Below are 24,477 nucleotides of genomic sequence, written 5' to 3' on the forward strand. Positions count from 1 at the left end.
AACATACACATTGACCAAATAAAAATTTTCTTCTAATTACATAGTTTAAATATAGCAAAGTAAACTAGAAACCATGATGTGAAAATAACAAAACAACACCTTACTATCTTTATTCTTCTATGTGATAAGCAATAGGGTAAATGTCTATAATGAAAAATTTCTATTGGAATGGTAGAATTTTCTAATTTGAAACTAGAGTACCTTGGAAAATTAAGTGTAAAGTATTGCCCTAGATTATTTGGTCACATTTTAAGGGTAAGTATGCTCATAGAAATTGTTGAATTAGATTCCAAGTCACTTTTTTGGAGGGTACTGGGGATTGAACTCAGAGGCATTCAATCACTGAGCCACATACCCAGCCCTACTTTTTTATCTAGCCCCTATTTTTATCTAGAGACAAGGTCTCACTGAGTGGCTTAGTGTCTCATTTTTGCTGAGGCTAGCTTTGAACTTGTGATCCTTCTGTCTCAGCCTCCCGAGTCACTGGGATCACAGTGCTGCACCACTAAGTCCGATTCCAAGTCACTTTTTGAAATATACATAAAATGAGAAAAGTACATGTCTCTAATCAAAAGAGAATTGTGTTACATAAATGAAAGAAAACTTGTCAGGAATTGTCCGCTTTACTCATGCATAAATAAATTTGAAATAAATTGAGTCAATTTTCTCAGTGTATTTGAACACTCCAATCTGATTTATTCTTCTTAGACTAAGATTTCTCAACTTTCCCAGTCACCCTGTTCCTGTCTGCCTACATTCCTCTTTTCTGGGCCTTTCCTTCTAACTTAGAGAACACATGTAGAACTAGTCATTTTCTTTAGGGTTTTTATCCACAAAGGTAACAAAAGTAAATTTTCATCAATCTCACCAGACCCAGGTTTTGAAGAATACCAATATCCTAGCAAGAGGAAAGATGAACTTTTAAAAATTCTGTAAATCATAAAAGAAAATTTAAGATTTAAATCCACTTAAGATGTTTCCAGGATTGCCCTCACTCCAACGGCCATACCTTCTAAAAATGCCTGGACTGTTTGTACCCACCAACGGATACTAGCTCACACGGTGTCACAGTATCAAAGGCCCCAGGCCAAGCAATCTCAGCCTGCAGATCTGGGTACTCTCATTAACCTCAAGGCAAATGATCCAATCTTCTGGCCACTATTCTGCATCTTGCCATTTCCAAGAGACCATTAGGACAAAATGCATTAGATTTCTCATCCTCTTCCATGAATTAATTCCATAAATTCTGCTTTATAACCTAGAGTCTTCAGTCCTCACTCACTTCTCCATGCAGTTTTGAGAACTTCTTTTCAAGAGCAAATGATATGCCAGCTATAGGCACCCTCTTAGAGCTTTTTTTGATCTAGTCTTAACTGAAGTCAGCCGCGCTCTGAAGAAACTATTTTTTAAATTTCTTTCTATCATATCAGTTTATTTTCTCACACCCTGGTATTCTAAGAAAAGAAGGTCAGGAGCATGTTCTTTATTTTCCACTGATCTTTCCAATTGTTTTCCCTTGTATCACTCTCTTTGAGGATTTGTATCACTTCCCTCTTCCTTCATTGTAAACCCCATCTACCAAATTCTGAGACTTTGCATTCCTTCATCAGAGATTTTGCAAAACAGATCATACTCTATGCCCTACATCATGATATTGTCTTATATTGGGTAATGCCAGTACTCTAAATCCATTTTCTACTTTAATATTGTACTGACTATACTATTTTGCATCCACGTATAAATTTTAAAATCAGTTTGTCAAAATCCACAAAACAACTTACCAAAATTTTGATTGGGACTACATTGAATTTCTAGATCAGGTTGGAAAGAAATGACATCTTGACAATTGGAGTCTTTCTATCCATGATCATGAAATATTTCTTTTTTTTTTTTTTTGAGAGAGAGAGAGAGAGAGAGAGAGAGAGAGAGAGAATTTTTAATATTTATTTTTCAGTTCTCGGCGGACACAACATCTTTGTTGGTATGTGGTGCTGAGGATCGAACCCGGGTCGCACGCATGCCAGGCGAGCACGATACCGCTTGAGCCACATCTCCAGCCCCATGAAATATTTCTTAATGTATTAGGTTTTTTTGAATTATTTCATCAGAGTTTTGTAGGTATTCTCATGTAAATCTTTTTTGTGTGTGTTTAATGAATGGTATTTTTTTTTGGTTGGCAATGGACTTTTGTATATTAACTTTGAATCCTTCAACCTTGTACTAATTGCCTATAAGTTCCATAAGCCAGCTGTTTTGAGAATTGTTTCAGATCACCATTTCATTTTTGTCTTCCCAATCTGTATATCTTTTTTTGAAGGAATACATATTTTATTAAGAAAGTATGGGTAAATTAAAATTTTCATATTTTTAGTGAAAAATATTTGCTGAAAATAAAAGTGAGGGCATTTGAGCCAATATAATTTCACAATTGCTAAATAGCACCATCCTGCTAAGATAAAATGATGGAGGTCTAGTGAACCATTGATTGGGAAAATGACTTTAATTTCCTATTGTTGAGTTAGTTAGGATTTATAGTATCATGCAATGACAGGGAATATCCCAGCTTTTTCCATGATCTTAGTAGTAATGCTAACCCTAACTCTTTTGCCCTAATACATTATTAAATCATCTGTAGGTTTGTTTTAGATTTGCTTTATTCTCGGATATTTCCACTTTAGTCTTAGTATGCTGAGATTTTTTAAAAGTCATGAATGAGTATTAACATCTTGTGAAGTGTACTTTTTCATGTGAGTCTTCTTTTTTAAATCTTTTTGTATGATAGATTATATTAAAATTGACTAATAGAGGACACAGAGACCAATCCACAAAACTACAACTATCTTATATTTGACAAAGTGGATAAAAGCATGCAATGGAGGAAGGATAGCATCCTCAACAAACGGTGCTGGGAAAACTGGAAATCCATATGCAACAAAATGAAACTGAATCCCTTTCTCTCACCATGAATAAAAGTTAACTCAAAATGAATCAAAGAGCTTGATATCAAATCAGAGACTCTGCGCCTGATAGAAGAAAAAGTTGGCTCCGATCTACATATTGTGGGGTCAGGCTCCAAATTCCTTAGTAGGATGCCCATAGCACAAGAGTTAAATACAAGAATAAACAAATGGGACTTACTTAAACTAAAAAGTTTTTTCGCAGCAAGAGAAACAATAAGAGAGGTAAATAGGGAGCCTACATCATGGGAACAAATTTTTACTCTTCACACTTCAGATAGAGCCCTAATATCCAGAGTATACAAAGAACTCAAAAAATTAAACAATAAGATAACAAATAACCCAATCAACAAAAGGGCCAAGGACCTGAACAGACACTTCTCAGAGGAGGACATACAATCAATCAACAAGTACGTGAAAAAATGCTTACCATCTCTAGCAGTCAGAGAAATGCAAATCAAAACCACCCTAAGATACCATCTCACTCCAATAAGATTGGCAGCCATTATGAAGTCCAACAACAACAAGTGCTGGCGAGGATGTGGGGAAAAGGGTACTCTTGTACATTGCTGGTGGAACTGCAAATTGGTGCTGCCAATTTGGAAAGCAGTATGGAGATTCCTGGGAAAGCTGGGAATGGAATCACTATTTGACCCAGCTATTGCCCTTCTGGGACTATTCCCTGAAGACCTTAAAAGAGTATACTATAGGGATACTGTCACATCGATGTTCATAGCAGCACAATTCACAATAGTTAGACTGTGGAACCAACTCAGATGCCCTTCAATAGATAAATGGATAAAAAAAAATGTGGCATTTATACACAATGGAGTATTACTCAGCACTAAAAATTGACAAAATCTTGGCATTTGCAGGGAAATGGATGGCATTAGAGCAGATTATGCTTAGTGAAGCTAGCCAATCCCTAAAGAACAAATGCCAAATGTCTTCTCTGATATAATGAGAGCAATTAAGAACAGAGCAGGGAGGAAGAGCAGGAGGAAAAGATTAACATTGAACAAAGTCATGAGGTGGGAGGGAAAGGGAGAGAAAAGGGAAATTGCATGGAAATGGAAGGAGACCTTCATTGTTATACAAAATTACATATAAGAGGTTGTGAGGGGTAAGGGAAAAAACAAGGGAGAGAATTGAATTACAGCAGATGGGATAGAGAGAGAAGATGGGAGGGGAGGAGAGGGGGGATAGTAGAGGATAGGAAAGGTAGCAGAATACAACAGTCACTAATATGGCATTATGTAAAAACGTGGATGTGTAACCGATGTGATTCTGCAATCTGTATATGGGGTAAAAATGGGAGTTCATAACCCACTCGAATCTAAAGTATGAAATATGATATGTCAAGAGCTATGTAATGTTTTGAACAACCAATAAAAAATTTTAAAAAATTGACTTTTGAATGTTGAACTAGTTTCACATAACTGTCAATAATCCTACTTGGTCATGATAAATAATTTCTTTTATGCAATGTTAGATTTTATTTTCTGAGGATATTTGTATCTATGTTCATGAGAAGTGTTGGCCTATAGTTTTGTCTTCTCATAATGTCTTTGTCCAGCTTTGGTATTAGATTAATGCTGGTCTCATAGAATGAATTAGAAGGTATTACACCTGATTCTGCTTCTGTAAGAGATTGTAGAATCTTTGTTTTGTAGAAATCATGTGTATACCCATTTGACTTGGTGCTTTCTGTTTTGCAATGTTACTATTTTCAATCATTGATTCAATTTCTTTAACATATATAAACTTAATCAGTTTGCCTATTTCTTTTTGTGTGATGTTTGGTGAATTGTGTGTTCAGGGAAGTGGTCCATTTCATTTATGTTGTCTAAAATGTGTTTACAGACCTATTCATGATATCCCCATTTATCCTTTTAATGTCCAGTGAGTCAGTAGTGATGTTCCTTCAATACTTTCTGAGATTAATAATTTTTATTCTTTCTTTTTTTCCTTATGTAGCTTTGCTAACAGTTACTGATTTTATTGAACTTTTCAAAAGACCAGCTATAAGTTTCTTATTTATTTCTTCTACTTTTCTTCTATTCATTACTTCTTTTGTTATTTTATTTTCTTGTATTTGAAGATTATTTATTCCACTTACTTGAATTATATTTCTAGTTTCCTAAGTTAGAAACTCAGATTGTTGACTTTAGGTATTTTTACTTGCCTAATATTTGCATCCAACGCTATATATGCATTCAGCACTCTAAGCACTGCTTTTGCTGCATCTTTCTTATTTTGATAATTCTATTTTAATTCTCATTTAGTCCCATACACTTTCAAATTTATTTTGAGATTTCTTCTTTGAATCATGTGTCATTTGAAAGGCAGGAGGATTGAAAGCCAGCCTCAGCAAAAGTGTGGCATTAAGCAACTCAGTGAGACCCTGTCTCTAAATAAAATATGAAATAGGGCTGGGGATGTGGCTTAGTGGTTGAGTGCCCCAGAGTTCAATTCCTGGTACCAAAAAAAAATTTCCAAATATTTTGAGATTTTCCAGCTATCCTTCTGTAATTTGTTTCTAGATAATTCCATTGTGGTCCAACAGTAGAAAGTGTATGATTTCTATTCTTTTTAATATTTTAAAAAAACATTTTTTAGTTATACATGAACACAATATCTTTATTTTATTTATTTTTATGTGGTGTTGAGGATCAAACCCAGTGCCTCACACATGTGAGGCAAGCACTCTGCCACTGAGCCACAACCCCAGCTCTCTTATTTAAGTTTTTAAAGTATGTTTTATATCCAAGAATGTGGTGTAGTTTGGTAAATTTTACATGAGAAGCATTCTGCTGTTGTCATAAATGGTATATAGATGTCAATTATATCCATTTGATTAATGGTGTTGATGAGATCAACTGTGTCTTATTGATTTTCTTCCTGTTAGGTCTACCTATTTCTGACATAGAGACGCTGCAAACTCCAAATACAGTAGTGAAATTTATCTATTTCTCCTTGTATCTGTATCAGTTTTTATGTCACCCTGACACTATGATATTAGGCATATATACAGTTAGAATTAATATGGCTCTTGAGTATAGACTACCTTATCATTATGTAATACCAATATTTACCCTTGATAGCTTTCTGTGTTCTGAAGACTGGTCTATCATAAAAATGTGGTCATTCCTGCTTTCTTAGGTTAGTGTTATCATAGTATAATTTTTTCACTCATTGCCTTTTTTTATTTATATATGACAGCAGAATGCATTACAATTCTTATTACACATACCGAGCACAATTTTTCGTATCTCTGGTTGTATACAAAGTATATTTATACCAATTTTTGTCTTCATACATGTACTTTTTTAATATTTATTGTTTAGTTTTCGGCGGACACAACATCTTTGTATGTGGTGCCGAGGATCGAACCCGGGCCGCACGCATGCCAGGCGAGCGCGCTACCGCTTGAGCCACATCCCCAGCCCCTTCATACCTGTACTTTGGATAACAATGATCATCACATTCCACCATCATTTATAACCCCAGGCCCCCTCCATTCCCCTCCAACTCCTCTGCTCTATCTAAATGTGTTTATATTTCAGGTGGTTTCTGGTAGGTGGCATATAGTTTATCCTATTTTTTGATGCATTAGAAAATTTATATTTAATTCATGCATTTAGACCATTGGCATTGAAATGTTTATTGATATAGTTGGATTAATATATAGCATATTTACTACTATTTTCTATTTGGTGCCCTTGTTCTTTTTTCCTGTATTTGTCTTCCACTCTTTTTCTACCTTTTGGGTTTAGTTGAGCATTTTATATGACTTCATTTTCTTGTTTTATTTTTTATTATCATATCAGTTATACTTCCTTTTATACTTTCTAAAGTACTTGTCCTAGAGTTTTCAATATACATTTACAACTAATCTACATCTACTTTCAAATAACACTATACCATTTTATGGATAGGGTGGATCCCTTATAATGAAAAAGAATTCTAATTTTTCCCTTTTGCCTTTTGATTTATTGCTGTCATTCATGTTATTAATATATCAGCATAATATGATATATATGGCTATATATATATATTTCACAACTATTATTGTTTTGAAAAGCTATTATCAGATCCATTAAAAATTTTAAAAATGTTTATCTTCACTTATTCCCTATTCAATACTTTTTAATGTGGATCAAAATTTCTAACCTATATAATTTTCCTCCTCTCTGAAGAACTCTTTTAACGTTTTTTTGTAAGATAACCTTACTGGAAATAAATTCTCTCAATTTTGGTTTACTTGAGAAAATATTTCCTCTTCACTTTTAAAGGATCACTTTATAGCGGGGCCAAGATGGCAAAGTAAGTCTGTACTTTGCAGTTTCTCTGTGGTTCAATACTAAATCAGCTAAAATACCACTACTCAGCAAGGTGGGAGACTGAGGGAACTCACTGTTCGTTAATTCATTATTGCAGTCTGAGTCAAAGAGCCTCAGAAATTTTGTTTTTTCAAACAGAGGAAAAGAAATAGTACATTGGCACCAAACTATGGCAGCACCGGGGAACTAAAGAGGGGCAGGATCATTTTTTAAAAATAATAAAATAAATAAATAAGACAGAGAAACACAGCAGAAAAAAATAGGCACAGAAACTGCCATAGAACAGAAAGGTAGTCTGAACCTGGCTGGTTTAACTGATTCAGAGTGAGCTGGTGTTTCCATTGTGAGTGGAGGTTTAAGGCAGGGAATTATCTTATGGATGTCGCATCTGAGCTTCCTGCTGCATGAAACCTGGAGATCAGAGCAAATATAGCCGTATTGTTCTAGTTGACATTCACTGTGTGGTACAGGGTGGCCCTGGAAAAACATCATTGAAACAGGTACAGAGAAATTGTATTCGGGAGGATTTGGATCGAAGATATGGAGGGGAGTACAATGTGCTTTCTCATTGAGTTTGGTGTTGTGCATGACCAGCTGCAGAGAGTTGGAAAACCAAAGAGGCTAACATGATTAAGATGCAGGCATTGGGCCATGGAAGGTTACAACTTGAAGAACAGACCTGCCATGCTCTCTCTCTCCTAGGGGACAGTGGTTAATTATATGATTAGAATTCTTGAGAGGTGCCTCAGATCCAATGGTGTGCTAGGGTTTAACATGGACGAGGCCCTGGGGGTGTGTTGATATAGTCTCTCTGAAACTCCACCGAAGTTCCAATCAGAGCTAGAGGCTAGCTGCCAAATCTTCCCATATAGAACTCTGCATCAGCCCCACCCTGGGAATGCATCCATCTAAACTATCCAGAGTAAATTCCAATATTTCCCATTCCATGCTACCTTGTACTGCTGAGCAGGGACATTGAGGGTCGTCGCAGCTTTGGTCTCAGGTGACTCCAGAGGGCAACCTGGGAAACAATGAAAAAACAAAGAAAAGTTAAAAACTCCCAGATCTTGTACTCTCTAATGGCTGCATCAGCCCAAGAAGAAATGAAAAGAAGTATAGACTGGCATAAGTAGCAAATATCTATTCTTGTCCATAGTTTCAACCACTCAGATAGAAACAGCTCTCATGTTTCATTAAGAATTTGTTGTTGTTGCTGTATTTGCTGATGGGTTTAACGCACGTGCGTGTGTGTGTGTGTGTGTGTGTGTGTGTGTGTGTGTGTGTGTTTAGGTAGCACAATGAGATACTCAAAGTACTGAGGTAAAAAAAAAATTGTCAACTAAGAATTCTGAAACTAGCAAAATATTCTTCAAAGGTGAAAAAAATTAAGACACTCCCAGATATATCAAAACTAAGTTTTTTGCTCTACAGACCTAGAAGAAATGCTCAGAGAGTCTTTCTGACAGAAGTGAAAGGACACTAGAATCTAAAATAAGAAATTAACAACCCCAGTAAATGTAACTGTATAGGTATACATAAAAATAATTATTAATATACTTTAGGTTTGTCACTTCCTTTTTTCCTATATGATTTAAAAAACAGTTGCATAAAACAATGATGATAACTGTGTTGTTGGGCATACAATGAATAACAACATAATTTGTGACAAGAGCAGCAAAAGGACTACATATAATCAAAGTTTCAATATATTATTGAAGTTATGCTATTTTAATTTAAACTAGATTAGTGTAAATTATAATATTATTATTAGGAAAATGACTAGAAACATATAGTAAAAGAAGAAGGAAATCAAAATGACACACCAGAAAATTATTACTTTATACAAAAGAAGCCAATAGTAAAGGAACTGAGGAGCACAAAAAAGACAAGACATATAGAAACAAAAAGTAGCAAACTGATGGAAGTCAATCACTCTTTATCAGCAATTATATTAAATATAGATAGATTAAATTCTCCTAGGAAAAAATTAGTAATTGAAGGAATGAATCTTTTAAAATGATCCCTTTATATATGATCTACAAATGTCCTATTTTAGATCCAAAGATACAGATAGGTTGATGTGAAAGAAAGGAAAGAGAGGTTTTATATAAATAGTAACAAAAAGAGAGCTGGAGTGGACATATTGATATCAAACAAAATAAAACTTAAGACAAAAACAGATGAAAGAGGTAATAAAAGGGTGACACTATCAATAAGAAGACACAAATATAAATGATATGTACCTTACAACTGAATCCTAATAGCTCTTTTTATTATTGGTCTATTTATTTTTGACAAGTGTTCCAGGGAAATTTTTTTGGAAAAAAATAAATGTCTTTGCAGAAAATGGCACTGGAAAATTAAATGCAAAAGAACAATACTAAACTTTTGCCTCATGTCACCTACAAAAGTTCACTACAATTTGTTCAAATGCATGAATGTTTTAGAGCTGAAACTGAAATCTTAGAAGAAGCTATAGTAAATCATTTGATTTTGAATTGGACAATATTCTTGACTATGACTCTAAAAGCTCAAAGAACAGAAGAAAAATTGGGTTTCAACAAAAATTAAACTGTATGTTTTTAAAAATAACAAAGTGAAAAGACAGTTACAGTGTCAAGAATGGGAAATATTTGCAAATCATATATATAATTTGACTTATATTTAGAATATAAAAGTAATCTTACAAGTCAATAGTAACTAAAAGGTAACTATAATTTTTTAAATGGGCAAAGTCTCTTGGAATAGATATTTTTCCAAGGAATATATGCAACTCAGTGGCTAATAAATAGATAAAAAGATGTTCAACATTGCAATTGCCAGGAAAATTCCATTCAAAACCTCAGTAAATTTTTCTTTCATATGTGCTCCATAGGCTATAATTTTAAAACATCAGATAATAACAAGTGTCAATAAAGATACGAAAGATTAAAGCACTCTTATGCTGCTGATGAAATTGCAAAAATGGGGCAGCCAGTTTGGAAAACATTTTGGCAATTTCTCAAATGTTAAATATAGAGTTAACATATAAACCAATAGTTTTTCTATTAGGTATATACCTAAGAGAAATGTAAAGAAAATGTAAATGAATATTTACTATGATAACTTTATTCACAGTAGCCAAAAAGCAGAAGCAATCAAAATGTTCATCACTGATAAATGAATAAACAAATAAGAAATGGAACACAATTACCTATAAAAAGAAATGAAGTAATGATATATGGTGTTATACAGATTGACCTCCAAAGCATACTAAGTGTAATAAAGCAGTCCTCAAAAACCACATATTGTATTATTCCATTTATATAAAATATGATTTGTATAATGTCTTAGCCTATTTTATGTTTTATAACAAAATACCTGAGGATGGGTAATTCATAAAAAAAGAGAAGTTCATTTAGCTTGCATTTTAGAGACTGGAAGTCCAAGATCAAGCATCCACATTTGGCAAGGACCTTGTGCTGTGTTAATACATGATGAATAGCATTGCATGGGTACAGCATGTATAAGAGAGAGAGAAAGACAGTACTCTGAGAGAGCAAAACATATTTCATAATGACTAGTTCTCACAGTAACCAATCCAGTTCTGTCAAAGCAGAAAAGCATGAATCCATTCGTGACCCAATTACCTTCTAATGGCCCATACATTCTGAAGGTTCCCCCCTCCCAACACTGACACATTCAAGGCCATGTCTCCCAAGATTTTTTTTTTTTGAAAACAATCATATTTAAATTATTCAATATAATTTATTGAAATTACATGAATTATATAATTTATATTAAATGATAGTCAAACCTACAGAGATGAAAAGTAGATTAGCCAATCCTAAAGAACCAAATGCCAAATGTTTTCTCTGATATAAGGAGGATGATTCATACTGGGGTTTGGAGGGGGGAGCGTGGGAGGATTAGATGAACTCTAGATAAGGCAAAGAGGTGGGAGGGGAAGAGAAGGGGCATAGAGGTTAAAAAAAATGGTGGAGGTAGATATCATTACCCTAAGTACAGGTATGAAGACACAAATGATGTGAATATACTCTGTATACAACCACAGCTATGAAAAATTGTGCTCTATATGTGTAATATGAATTGTGATGCATTCTGATGTCATATGTAACAAATTCGAATAATAAAAAAGACTTCAAAAGTACATTAGATTAGTGATTGCCTGGAAATGGGAATTTAGAGGAAAATGAAAACTGAATGATAAGGGATATAAGTTTTCTTGTGGCAATGAAAATGTTTTCAATTTGTTTTTTTTTTCATGGTTGCATGACTGTGAATATACTAAAAAACACTGAAATATATAACTTTATTAAATAGGTGAATTGGATAGTATGTGAATTACATCTAAATAAAGTTGTTATTTTTAAAAAAAGTATATTGTGCACATGGTGCTGTCTCTCTATGGAGAACCATGGAATAGCATTAAGTTCAAAGATGGGGCTAAACTTGTTTTTCTTTGATATATGTAGTTTAAGATGCTTTTGAGATACCCAGGAAGAAACCTTGAGTAGACAGTTGGAAACAATGGTTTGTAATTCATGACTGGATATTAAAATTTGGAAATCAAAATTGTATATGGTAAGGTCAAACAAAATGTTCATATAAAAAAAGTAAAGAATCACTAGGACTGAATCAGGAAAAAAAAAATCCAACATTTAGTGAACTGAAGTGCATGAGGTTGAGAGATAAATGAGAAGAAATAATTCGATCAACAGATGATAGTGTCTTAGGAGATGAGAGACAAACATTGCTGAATATTTGAGAGATGATGAACAATGCTGCATTGCAAAGAAGTCAACTAAGAAGTTTGACAAGTGTCCCATTAGGTTTAGTGGCATGGGGGCCATTAACGTTTGTAGAATTGTATGCATAGAAGGATAAGGAAAGCAGTCCACCCACAAATAGGCTGTATACTGAGTAATGGAAAAACTAGAGAATACAATGGGAGGCTTTCTAAAGAAGATTGGTTGTAATGCAGACAAAGCTTAGCGCAAAATACGTGCTCCAGATTAAAAAGTATCTGAAATGAATCAGCGAACTTTCCGTTTTCTTTCTTGTTGTACTGGTGAATGAACTCAGGGGTGCTTTACCACTAGGCCACATTCTAGGCCTTTTTATTTATTTATTTATTTTGAGACAGGGTTTCACTAAGTTATTTAGGGCCTCATTAAGTTGCTGAGGTTGGCCAAGAACTTGCAATCCTCCTGCCTCAGCTTCCTGAGTAGCTGGGACTACAGGTGTGTACCACCATACCTGGCCTTCTATTCATTTTCTAATTACAAAACCCCAATGATCCATCTTTTGCAAAAACATCACAAACTCTAGAAATTATAGTAAAGAAGAAATAAACTTTCCCAAAAGGCACAAATACATTTCCTCAGCCGGAAGTGGTAGATTCTGGTGGATCAGACAATTTGGCCTTCCCTGGATTTTCTCTTCCCTCCAAAGCAGTAAAACAGGCAAAATGTCAGGCCTCCCTTATTTAAGCCTTAGACAGATGGCTTATGATGATTCCAAACCATGATTTACTACATACACATATTAATTTACCTCTTCATCTATCATTCATCTATTGAAAATAGAGAAGCATACACTATACTCTGAAGCATCAAAGTTACCTGGTTTGAATATGAGATATATCCTGAAAGCTCATAGGTGAGAATTCTGGAATGGTCAGAGGTGAAATGATTAGATTATGCTGCTGTGACCAAATCAGTGGATTAATACATTTGATGGATTAAGGATTGAAAGAACTACTTACTGGGTGGTAACTAGAGTAGATATGGTGTGGTTGGAGGAAATAGGTCATGGGAGGGGTATGCCTTTAGGATTTATATTTTGCCCCTGACATCTCCCCCTGCACCCTTCTCTCTCTCCTCTCTCTCTCTCTCTCTCTCTCTCTCTCTCTCTCTCTCTCTCTCTCTCTCTCTCATTCCTGGCTGCCATGATTTGAACAGCAAAATTCTCCACCACACACTTCCACCATGATGTTCTACCTCAACAGCAATGGAGTCAGCTGACCATGGACTGAACCTCTCATACCATGAGCTCAAAATGAAATTTTGCTCCTCTAATCAGTTCTTTTAAGGTATGTTGATCATAGCAATGAACATCTAACTAACACTAATCCTTAAATAAAAAATTTATTCTCTCCTGTCTTCTCTTCTCACCCCCAGAAATCGTTCTTTCACGTTTTATGATGGAATGGCTAATACTTTTTAAACTTTTCCTCACTTCCAAGAAATTCTATTAAAAATATAAGATCTCAACTTTAATAATATTCCAGCTCTAAGAGGAACGTTTCATCCTAAAAATAAATCAGTGATATAAATTTTTAAAGATGAGACATTAAAAGTGAAATTTTAGTCATTATTTCAATGGTCTATATTCACTTATTCATCCAACAAATACAAATAACCTATTGTACTTTAAAACTAGTTGATACTGATTTTAAAAAGTGAATTAGCTATACAAACCCTGACCTCATGCTGCTTATATTTGTCAATGTGGGTGTGCCTGTGTGCCTAAAGGTACAATCTTGAATTGCATAAGAATGAATATTTCCACTTGCCAAGTAATTTTGGAACCCATTAAAATTTAGGAAATAAAAAAAATATATTTGAAGTTTTGCTAATGTTTTTACCATTTTAAAACACACATTTAGACTATAGTAAATATTTGTGATAAGGAAGTCACCGAGAGAAAAATCGGATTTGTGGAAGGTGGAAAAATCAGTCAGAAGGACATTGCTGAGAACGGCAAAGAGAACAGAAGAAATGTGGCGTGAAAGTGGGAGACCAGTGGTCAAGGAGCCACAATTTTGGAAATGAACACAACCAGGTGCTAGTTAATGCTCTTCATTTACTTGCAGAATATCAGAATGAATCCTTGGATATCGTTATACCTTTTGTAATATTTGTTTTAATTTGCAAACGTTTTCTTGGAGAGTCAACATACTGTATGAAATTCGAACACCACTTTTGTATCACTTTAAAGATCAAGAGTGGTAGATTTGAGCTCCTAAACTTAAAAACCTTCAAGGAATTGGTATTAGACTACAAACCCTCTAAGAGTTTGTGGTTGTGGAGAGTATGTATTCCACCTAAACCATTCAGTCATAAAACATCACTACAGGATATCAATGACTAGTAGAGAGCCTCGTGTCTTCTGAGGAAATATGATCAGGACTAATATACTGGTCTTCTCTTAGTCCTCTTTCAGAGCATTCATACTATTCCTGGCTCATCCTACATGTACCCAAAAGTTTGCTCCTCGTTGGTAATGTGCTCCTAAGCGGCAATGCCTTTTGCTCTCTCCCCTAGTAAACTCTCAGACCTTTACTACAATGATGTAATCCAGCTATTAATGCTAAAACCCATGAAATTAGGAATTACCTAAGACTCATGCTTTTTCCAGAAGCTTTTACATTAAAATGTAACATCTCTGACTCTCGGAGGAATTTCCTTAAGAAAACAGTTCTACTGAAGGCCCATAAGTATCTGCTACTCTGCCTTTGGTAAGTTTGGCCAGGCTAATTATTACAAAACTGAACGTCTTTACAGTACACATTTTATGAACAGAATTATGCATAAAACTCCCTAGAACCAGAGAATTTATTATAATAGTTTGAACTTAAGCAAAAATGTCTGAGGACAAACTTATGAATGCTGGCCTGCTGGATATTTCATCACTGAACTAAAGTGCTTTGGCCGTCACATATAGGAAGAGCTAAATCGAGAACTACAACAGTGTTAATTGTCCTAGAGACACAACAATTTTCTCTAGCCTTCCAAGACATCCTTCACTACATGGGGTTACACAAGGAGTTCAAATAAGTCTAAACATGTCATCTTTACCCGGTAAGTTATTCATGGAAAAGTGAGCAAGTACAGAATGACAGGAGACATTCGCATCACCGGGTGCCATTGAAATAAATATCTGTCAGTCATTGGCAATGGCCTTTAAAAACAAGCTGCATTTTACATCATTCAGTATAATAAAGATCACATCACAGCCAACATATTATCAAAGCTCAAAAACAAATAAATGTACAGCACACTTGCCAAGGGCCTTTTCTCAGGTTTTATGATTGCTGACAATAGAGCCAGTGTTGTGAGAAGCATGTTAGTTGGCCAATTCACACATGGCATGCTTTGTTCTCTGCCTGAACCTGCTCCTGCATGAATTCAGAACTAATGCTGTTTATTTTTGTTGTTATTATTAAACACAGTTTGTCACAAATGAACAAATTCTGAAATCACTTACTTTTCTGAAATGCTTATGAAATTACTCCAGGATAGTAAGAAAAAAAATTTCAAAATTTCTGTGCAAAGATTAAAATACCTAAGTGACATGCCACTGACCTTGACAGTTTTTATTGTGGAGAAAGATGCTGGATTCTCAAGAGACACAGGTCTTGCCTAGACACAGGTACACAAGGAGTACGAGACACTGAAGGTCAGGAAGTGCTTGTGATAGATCCAAATCCTCAGCAAATATTGTTCAAGCAACCATTGTGGCCAGTACTCTGTGCTCAGCTCTCTGAGTACATACACATATACACAAGTGGATGACATCAGAGATAGATGAGACAAATTTAAACATTGTGGAAATGGAGGATAAATGGAGTTGAATCCATTTTTCTTAGGGGCTTATTCAACCTGTGACACCAATTTGTCATTTTGGATATATCTCTTTGCTTTGTGCCTCTATTCCTCATGTTTAGTATCCTTTTAACCAAGTTTGGCAGTATCCTCTAAATTAAATTGAACAACATGTTGAGTATTCCCTGTGAAAGAGGATTCACTCAGCCATGTACAGGGATCCGTTACTAGTTTTCCAACCAATCCAGTTTTCTTTTCTTTTTATACTAATGTTCAATATTTATAAGGAGCATCCAAGTGTCTAATGGTGATTCAGGTTGTGGTGATTTTACCCAAGCACATGCCAGATAGTGGATAGCTTTATGAATATATCAAAAATTTAAATCCCCTTTTTTAATATATCCAGATTTTAAAACCTCTCCAAGTTAATGAGATAAATGATCTATCTCTCTGTTGCTACATGTCTCATAGCTTCATGCCTCATTGCTAATTCTTCACTGGAAAAGTACTATGATTATTCCATTTAGAGTTGTGGAACTACTGCTATCAAGTGACAATCAAGGTTTGGCTAAAACACACAGTAAACTGCACAAGAAATGGCCCAGAGGGTCTGAATTTGTAAAGGCACATTTCCAACCCTTCTGCTGCATTCCAGGCTTGGTCCATGTAGTACAGGGAGCCACAACATGATCAAGATATATGATCCAGTTTTCTATTTTAGCTGCTCCCAACTTCTTAGGAAGGTAGCTTGAAAGACTCATTGTAAATATGCATTTCTAAAACTTCTGACTGAAACTGAGGGCCAATAATGCACGATATGCCAGAATCTAGAAGAAATTTCCAATAAGGAAAAGATAGATGGTGCAAAAGGGTCTCTCTGTGATAAACCAGGAGAATCTGGCTGACAGAAAGTAGGCTGGCAGCTCTTTGGCTCATAAAATGTAAGAGAGGCACTGAGATCATCACTATGCTGTGGGTTGCAAATCTGGGGTTGAGAGAAAGAGTGAAGCCTCTAAAGTACTGAAATTCCTTCACTTCCACCCGTATTTCTCCTTCTCAATGTAGTCAAGACTACAGCTGAAAACAAGCAACTGAGGGCAGAGGAATCGGGTTTGCGGTGGTGACACATTGCATCTGGGGAGGGATAGTCTCTAATAGTAAAATACTGCACAGATAAAGACAGAAAGAGCCCTAAAAACAGTGTGTTCTACTTTGGACTTTACTGAAAAAGTTTTCCTGCCTCTTTTCCACATTTCAGTTGGCTTAGATTTGAAAGGGAATTCCTATGGAAAGGAATTACAGGATGGGGGTAGTGATACAAAAAGCAAGGCAGGAGCGAGGATGGTAGAACAAATGTGATTGGCTTTGTTATTTTGCCACGAACCAACCAACTGCATTTGCCATTAGAGATCACTTAATCTTCTATTTATCTGCCCTGGATTGTCTTTGTCTCATTCCCCTTCATTTAAACATACACGATAAATACAATATGGGTTTGTTGTCTAAATTCTGAAATCAATTTTATTTTTTTTAAGTTGGTGGCCTAAGCAAGAATCTTCATGCAAATGTTATATGGAACATGTATACCTCTAAAGGTCCTTTTCAGACTCAGGTAAGGTTTCACTCAAAAAGTAGGTATGATGAACCAGCCCTGTTCACACATTTGTATATTTGTTTTCCTCCTCAGTTGAAAAAAAATTTTTTTTTCAACATGAGTGAGATGAGATTGTTTCAAATCATCAGGCCATGTTTAAAATATGATTTTAAGACAAATAAAATATTTAAGCCATAAGGCTGGAATGTAAAACAATACCACCAAGATAAAAGAAAATGCCTGTTTATACAGAAAACAGACTTGATATTTTCAATGGGAAAAGACAACAGCATTCAAAAGGATTTCAATGTCCTTCCAAAGGTCATGTTAAAAAAAAAAAAAGTGTGTGTTTTACCCTTTCTTGTACTCCATATCCAAGCACTAGACTCCTGGAGGTCATATGCAATCTGATTGAGTGGAATCAAAGAAACGGAAAGGGTCACCTACAGAGTTCACAGAAAGTTTCTGTGCTAAGTGGGCCACTGACCAGAGAAGGTTTAGAAGTGCTGCCCAGTTTTTGATCTTTTCTAGGTGGTTAATTTGAAATTTAAAGTCTATGAGCCTCATTAAAATCCACATGTTTCAAGGGTCTCTGTAGCAGGATTCACTGACACAAAATCTGCCCAAAATCAAGGTCTCATCCCCTTTAATTGAGTAGTAATGAGGCTGCTTTGGGCATGGGTATTCCATGTTCAGAAAACACAATGGTGAGTTAGTTGAGCTCACAGCAAGTTTAAGTATTTTGGCAATCATGTAAAGGTATATCAGAGGTAAGAGATGGCAAAGACGACAGGAATTCTCAAATTTTAATTTTTCAAGTATTATAGAGAACGGCATGCCTACATTTATTCACTACAATCAATAATTTACTGAGCATCAACTCTGCTAAGACTAAGGTGGCATTTGAGTAAAATTCCTGTCCTTTGCACATTTATGTACTTCTATACAAACAGTAACAAGTAAGTTACAATGAAACAAAGAGAAATAGCAGGTCTCCCTGCTTGCTCTGATGCCAAAACAGAACTTGAAGTATATTTTGCGATACTTAATATAAACTAAAGCATGAATGTCAGATCACAATTTAGCAGGAGGAAAAACACTCGAAAGTCATTCCTAATGGTGAAGGAGTAGTGTCATAAGCATAGAGAGTGGGGAATGTGTTCTTAATACGCACTCTAACTATTTACATGCATTTCTCCTAAATATATAGACTTTACAGCAGACCCAGCAACAATAATGAGCTTCGGGAAGCAAGTGAGTTTGCAAATGGTGCAGGACCTTTTGCATGTCTCACCACATGGAGGGCATTTTCTTTACAATTCACACTGGCTTAAGCTTAAAAGTCTACTGTGTTTTTAAAATGTTCAAGACAGTCAGTGAAGGTGTTGGACTGAATTCCAAGTCTAATATTCCCCTGCTTTGTGAGCTTCTAACATTCCACGACTTTTGTGATCTTTATTCCTGGTTTCCATTCTCCAAGTAGGCAAGACGGGTTTTTATTTGCATTCATCTGGACAATGTGTGTGCTTTAAAATTTCCATACCTCTACCACTGCTTGTGAACTGTGAAGCGAAGCGTCTGGAAGCTCTAGCAGTACCTGAACTTACAGAAGAGTCGTGCTTCTCGTTGGAAATGAAGAAAAGCTTCCAATAAAGATCAGAGGGTAAATGGGGTGATTTTGAAACTTAACAGGTCTTCTTATTACAAATTCCTTGGGAAAGAGAAGGGTCTGGGGAAGTGGAGAAATGGGGGGGGGAAGGGCAGAATTATGCCAAGGAGGAGGAGGGGAAAAAAAAATCAAACCTGTTCAAATTCTACAAAATCAGAATATAAAGAGCAAAACTAGCCATCACTGGCCTTGCTCAAATTCCATTCTGAGACTTACTCATCAATATTCAGCATTTTTTTGTGATTATTTTACAGACATGATGTCATTGTTTCAGTGTTTTACTAATCACCAATGACACAATTGCCAGAGAGTAAAGTTATAATGTCGTGATGTCATGAGAGGAAAATGTCGACTGTCAAATTGTGGTGTTGGCGGGAAGGGACGAGGTTCAGATTAAGGTCAAGGCATTTGGCTTGAATTGTTCTGGTGAAACAAATCTAGACTTCTTTTTTTTTTGGGGGGGGGAACGTTCTATACCCTAGAACCTATTTAAGAGATTGTCATTTTATTATTTTAAAAACACATAAAGTTTAAGCTTCTGACATGGGAATCTTAGGGAAAGGGAATAAAACCCCGGACATTCCAACAAAAACAACCTTCTTCTTTTTGAACACTCCAGGCTCAGACATTCCTTGAGTTTCTTACCACAAAGCAGACCAAGCTGGCAAATGAGCCAGCGGGCCCTCCATCCTCCTGTGCAGTGTCCTATAACAGCTGCTCCCACAGGCACACTGCCCCAGGGGTGATGGATGTGCCCTCTGCCCAGGGAAGACCCAGGCAGATGCAGATGTTTCTCCATGAAGAGGTGATATGCATTTGTGATCTGAGGCTCAAAGTGGAGCTGCCAGTGGCAGTGTGATAAATGGAGGCCAAGCCTGTGAACATTCTTGGCCGTGCCATAGGGGACCTGGGGTGTGTAAGCCCCAAGCCCTTGATATGGACACTTGCTTAATTGTTCTTCTTCTCTTCTCTTCCTTCGTCCAAAACCCCAGTTCTCCTTTCAACTTATCATCTACTCACCTTATTTCATCTTCTGCCATAGCTGATCTAATTATGAGCCTGATCAAGGACAGATGTTTACTCTTCCCATAGGGAGGCAATTCAGACTCTACTCTTCCGTAGCGTTCCAAATGGGACTTCTTTAAATTAATTTATATTTGGAAAGGTAGGGGAACTAACAGAAAATCATAGACCCAGAAGAAAAATAGATACCCTGAACTCTTGCATGAAAAGAAATGACACAGACTCATTGAGAATTCTTTCTTCCAGTGCTTCTTAATCACAGCACTGCAGACCATAAGCATATTTTATTAAACTGTACATTCTGTGAACTCATCAGCAGAAAAGGACAGAATAATTGAGAATATTACAGATTGAAAGAGGTAAGTGACTGGGAACTCGGTTGTTCGGAATGCTGAATATCTCCTTTACTCAAAGAAATTCTCTGAAATCAGGCAAACTCCAAATCTAAAGAGACTTATGCCTCAAGAAATCCCTCCTCTGAGATGTGTGTAATTTTAACAGCAGGTACATGGTGCTATGTCTGGTGGGATGTGTACTTGAAAACAGAATTGTTTAAAACTCCCTCATACCACCAACTAGATCCACTGTGAAGAGTTATAAAAGTACACAGTGAAAAGTCTCTGATAATTAACTAAAAAGAATAGATTGGAATAATACTATACATTCCTCAAACTTCACACAGCTAACAGGAAGATGCTTTAGATAATCATGGCATTTTTAAGCAAATTAGATTAAAAGAGGTCAAGATATGACTTTATTTGTTTAAAAATATAATTTAATTTGCTTAAAAATTAAAAATGGAATTCTGAATATAATGAGGCAAAAAGAAAATTTTAATTAAAGGAAAATATAGATATAATAAAGTCATTTTTACAAAAACATAAATTTCACATTCCAAAAGAATGGGAAAATAACTTGAATTATTAGTGTTAGTTTAGGGCAAAACTTATTTTATTATTTAGAAGCACTGAAGTAGAATGCTTATAGCATTTAAAAAAAAGAAAAGAAATAGGATATGTGAGTACAAAGATAACCATTTGACTGAAGTGGGGGCTGTAGGCTTCATTTTGCCACCCTTTTTCTATGACCCAAAGTGGTTCTTATAGAATTGAGGTTTTTGTTGTCTCTGGTACTTTCTTACAGATGACTTCTAAATTTACTTTCTGTGTAGAGATTTTCTTAGTTGTTTTAATCTATAGCATGCATGTTTCTACAGAGATGTGTCATAATCTTTAACAGGAATGTCCTATTTTAAGGCAAGGGGGACATAATTGCTAATACAAAATACAAGTGTTATCAATAGTCTCATTAATTAGAATACATAATATGAGATATTTAAATAGGCCAAACTTAATGCAAAAATCTGTGATTTTTAAAAATGTCCCAAATTTAAATAAAAGCAGGATCCTCTGTGCCTGTCCTGAGAAATGAACATTATTGTATCAGGCACCTGGATGGCGCTATTGAACAAGATAGTGAGTATAAATAATGATAATATAATTTATATTTCAAAAAGTTGCAGGAAAGGAAAGTGCAGGTTTTCATCATAAGAAATAGAAAACATTTGAGGAGGTAGGTATGCTTACCCTGATTTGAACATTGTACAATATGTACATGTATCAAAACATCTCTTGGAATCCCACAAATAGGTATGATCTTTATGCTTTTATGCCCAAAGATAAAACTTTGAGAAGGACTCATCTAATGCAGAATAACTTGCTTAATTTATCTGTGTTTGTGCCTGTGTTTGTGCCTGTCCTAGCATTCTCCACTTCTAGATTAGGTACTCTAATGATATCATATGTTTTAGAAAGGGATGGCTGGAGAAAGTTATCGTAATATTGACAGATGCCTTTGTATTTACGATCATATGCTGTCACTTTTATAATAGTATCTCAGGAGATATTTTTGCTCATTAAATATTCAAAGTTTACATATAGATAGGGATATGACTTATTTCCTTGAAATGAAATAATTGTTCTTATGAGAGAAAGAGGGAGACAGAGAGAACCCACCCCTCAGCCTCCTGCATTCATTGACCACTTGCTAATTCAGAATATTCTTGCTTACTTGTCAGTAGGCTAGGACATTATCAAACTATCATCATGAAGAAGAATGCAATGCTTTTGCATTCTACACAAATGCTTATGATCTAAGAAATTAGAAGGAGTGAAGAAGGGAAGGAAGAATTTTTTAAAAAGCTTTAAATACACTTTAAAAGAAGAAAAACCTCTCTTTATTTATTAGGTAGTCCTAGGGATTGAATCCAGGGGATGCTATACCAGTAAGATACACTCCTAGTCTTTTTTATTTTTTATTTTGAGACAGGATCTTGAACTTGGTATCTTCCTGACTCAGCCTCCCAAATTGCTCTTTCGGGTATCTTGGATTATAGGTATGTGCCAGCATGCTGGGCTACAAATTTTATTGACATTATTTCCTAATGTCCTTTTAATACCCATTAAGCAAGGTGTTACATAAAAAACAACTCAATAAAAATAACTTATCCAAGACATGTGAGTTGCCAATCAATCTATATCCTGAGATAATATAGGAGGGCATGTACCAAATAAGAATTGCAGCTAAGGAAAATTTGGCTCTGTTTTTATTGCCTCATTAATAACTTCAGTTATTAAATAGTCTTGACCTTCATGGAACCCGAGTGTCATTCATATTGCTCTAAGAGAAATGAACTTGGAAATAAATTCCTTTCATCAAAATTTCCATTTCAAGTTCAGGTCATCTAGAAAATGTTAATGCAGAGAGCTCACAAGCTCAGCAATGGTTTTGAAGAGTCTCACTGGATGATAATGTTACAAAAATCAAAGGCTTTGACTAACCAATAGTTAACTTTCAAATATTTGAATTTCACAAATGTTTAAAGCTCAGAAACACAAAGTTATAAGCAAGGCAGATTGTTCTATTAACTGAAGGATACAAAGAAATGGCCCAAGTAGCATAAACCAAAAGCAAAGTCATTGGAAAACACACATTAGTTGGTTTGCTTATATCAGACACCCAAGATCATCTGCTCTTTCCCTCTGCCTCCCAGGCCTATGTTATATCCCTAGCTTTGTGAGCAGCCTGTGGAATGAGCTCAGAAAACCTTTTTCAGACAAAGGATCATTTTTCAAATACCATGCACATTTGAAACACGGGCAGCAAATGCCAGCTTGTTAAGCAGAGATGGGGAGGAGAGGGCATGGCTGCAGTTAAGAGACCAGTGAAGGGATTGAAGAAGAACGGAATCTCGTACATGGGCTCCTTGTCCCAGATCACATTAGGTTGAGATGGTAGATGGAAAATGTCATTGCTGGTAAGTCCAACATGCCTCTTAACAGGTGAAAGTTAATGCCACCTGTGGCTATGTGTTTTTCTCCGATGCATAACTCTGGGTGATTTTATGAAGACACAGACATTGAAATGGGTGTGTGTACAAATTCCAGTGATTGTTATGAAAGGTCACCATCCAAACCAGAGTCTCTTTCATCAGCAGTTCTGTGTGATGATGGAGACAACCTAAGATGAAGAGGGGAATTTTGAAATTATAGTCATTGAATTCTAATTATACTATTTATTAAATGTCTATTTTTGGACAAGTTTTTTTTCAGCTCCATGAATATTTTCTCCCTCATTAAAAGAAAATTATTCTTGTAAGATTTTGCCTAAGCCTAAAACTGGGTTGATAATGTGAAATTACAAAGCTCATGTCTTTCTTCGATGTGAGGTGCCCTCACTGGTTTGAATGATTTAAAGTTCCTTAGAAAAGACTGGGTCTTCAATTTGTTTCATCTGCAGAGTAAAAATAGAATCATTACTAGAGGAACAGGAGCACTGGCATGATGTCTTTAAGAAAGCAAGAGACAGCTTATAAATAAGGACAGGGTTTCTACTGCTACTCAACGTGTTTTACTTTAGGATATGCAAAGATACTCAAATTCAAAAGAAACCTCGTTTTTCACTTGTAGTATTAGGGATTTTATTTTAAAAATGTTATCATTGCTGACAGGTCTGTGATGAAATAAGCATATTATTTATGTACCACATTTATTTATACATGTCACAAATTTCTGAAAATAGATACCCAGAAACTTAAAATGTCTTTACTATAGTCTTGTATACAAGACTATAATCTGCAACCAAGAATATGAGTTTATAACATATAATATTAATATGAAAACATTCTATCAAAGAACTTTATGTAAAAAGAGGAAACTGGAAATCTATTCTGTCTTTAATGTTGACAAAATAAATTTATCTTGTATGGAATAATATTTTGCAT

This window comes from Ictidomys tridecemlineatus, chromosome 6 (assembly GCF_052094955.1).
Source record: "Ictidomys tridecemlineatus isolate mIctTri1 chromosome 6, mIctTri1.hap1, whole genome shotgun sequence".
NCBI classification, from domain to species: domain Eukaryota; kingdom Metazoa; phylum Chordata; class Mammalia; order Rodentia; family Sciuridae; genus Ictidomys; species Ictidomys tridecemlineatus.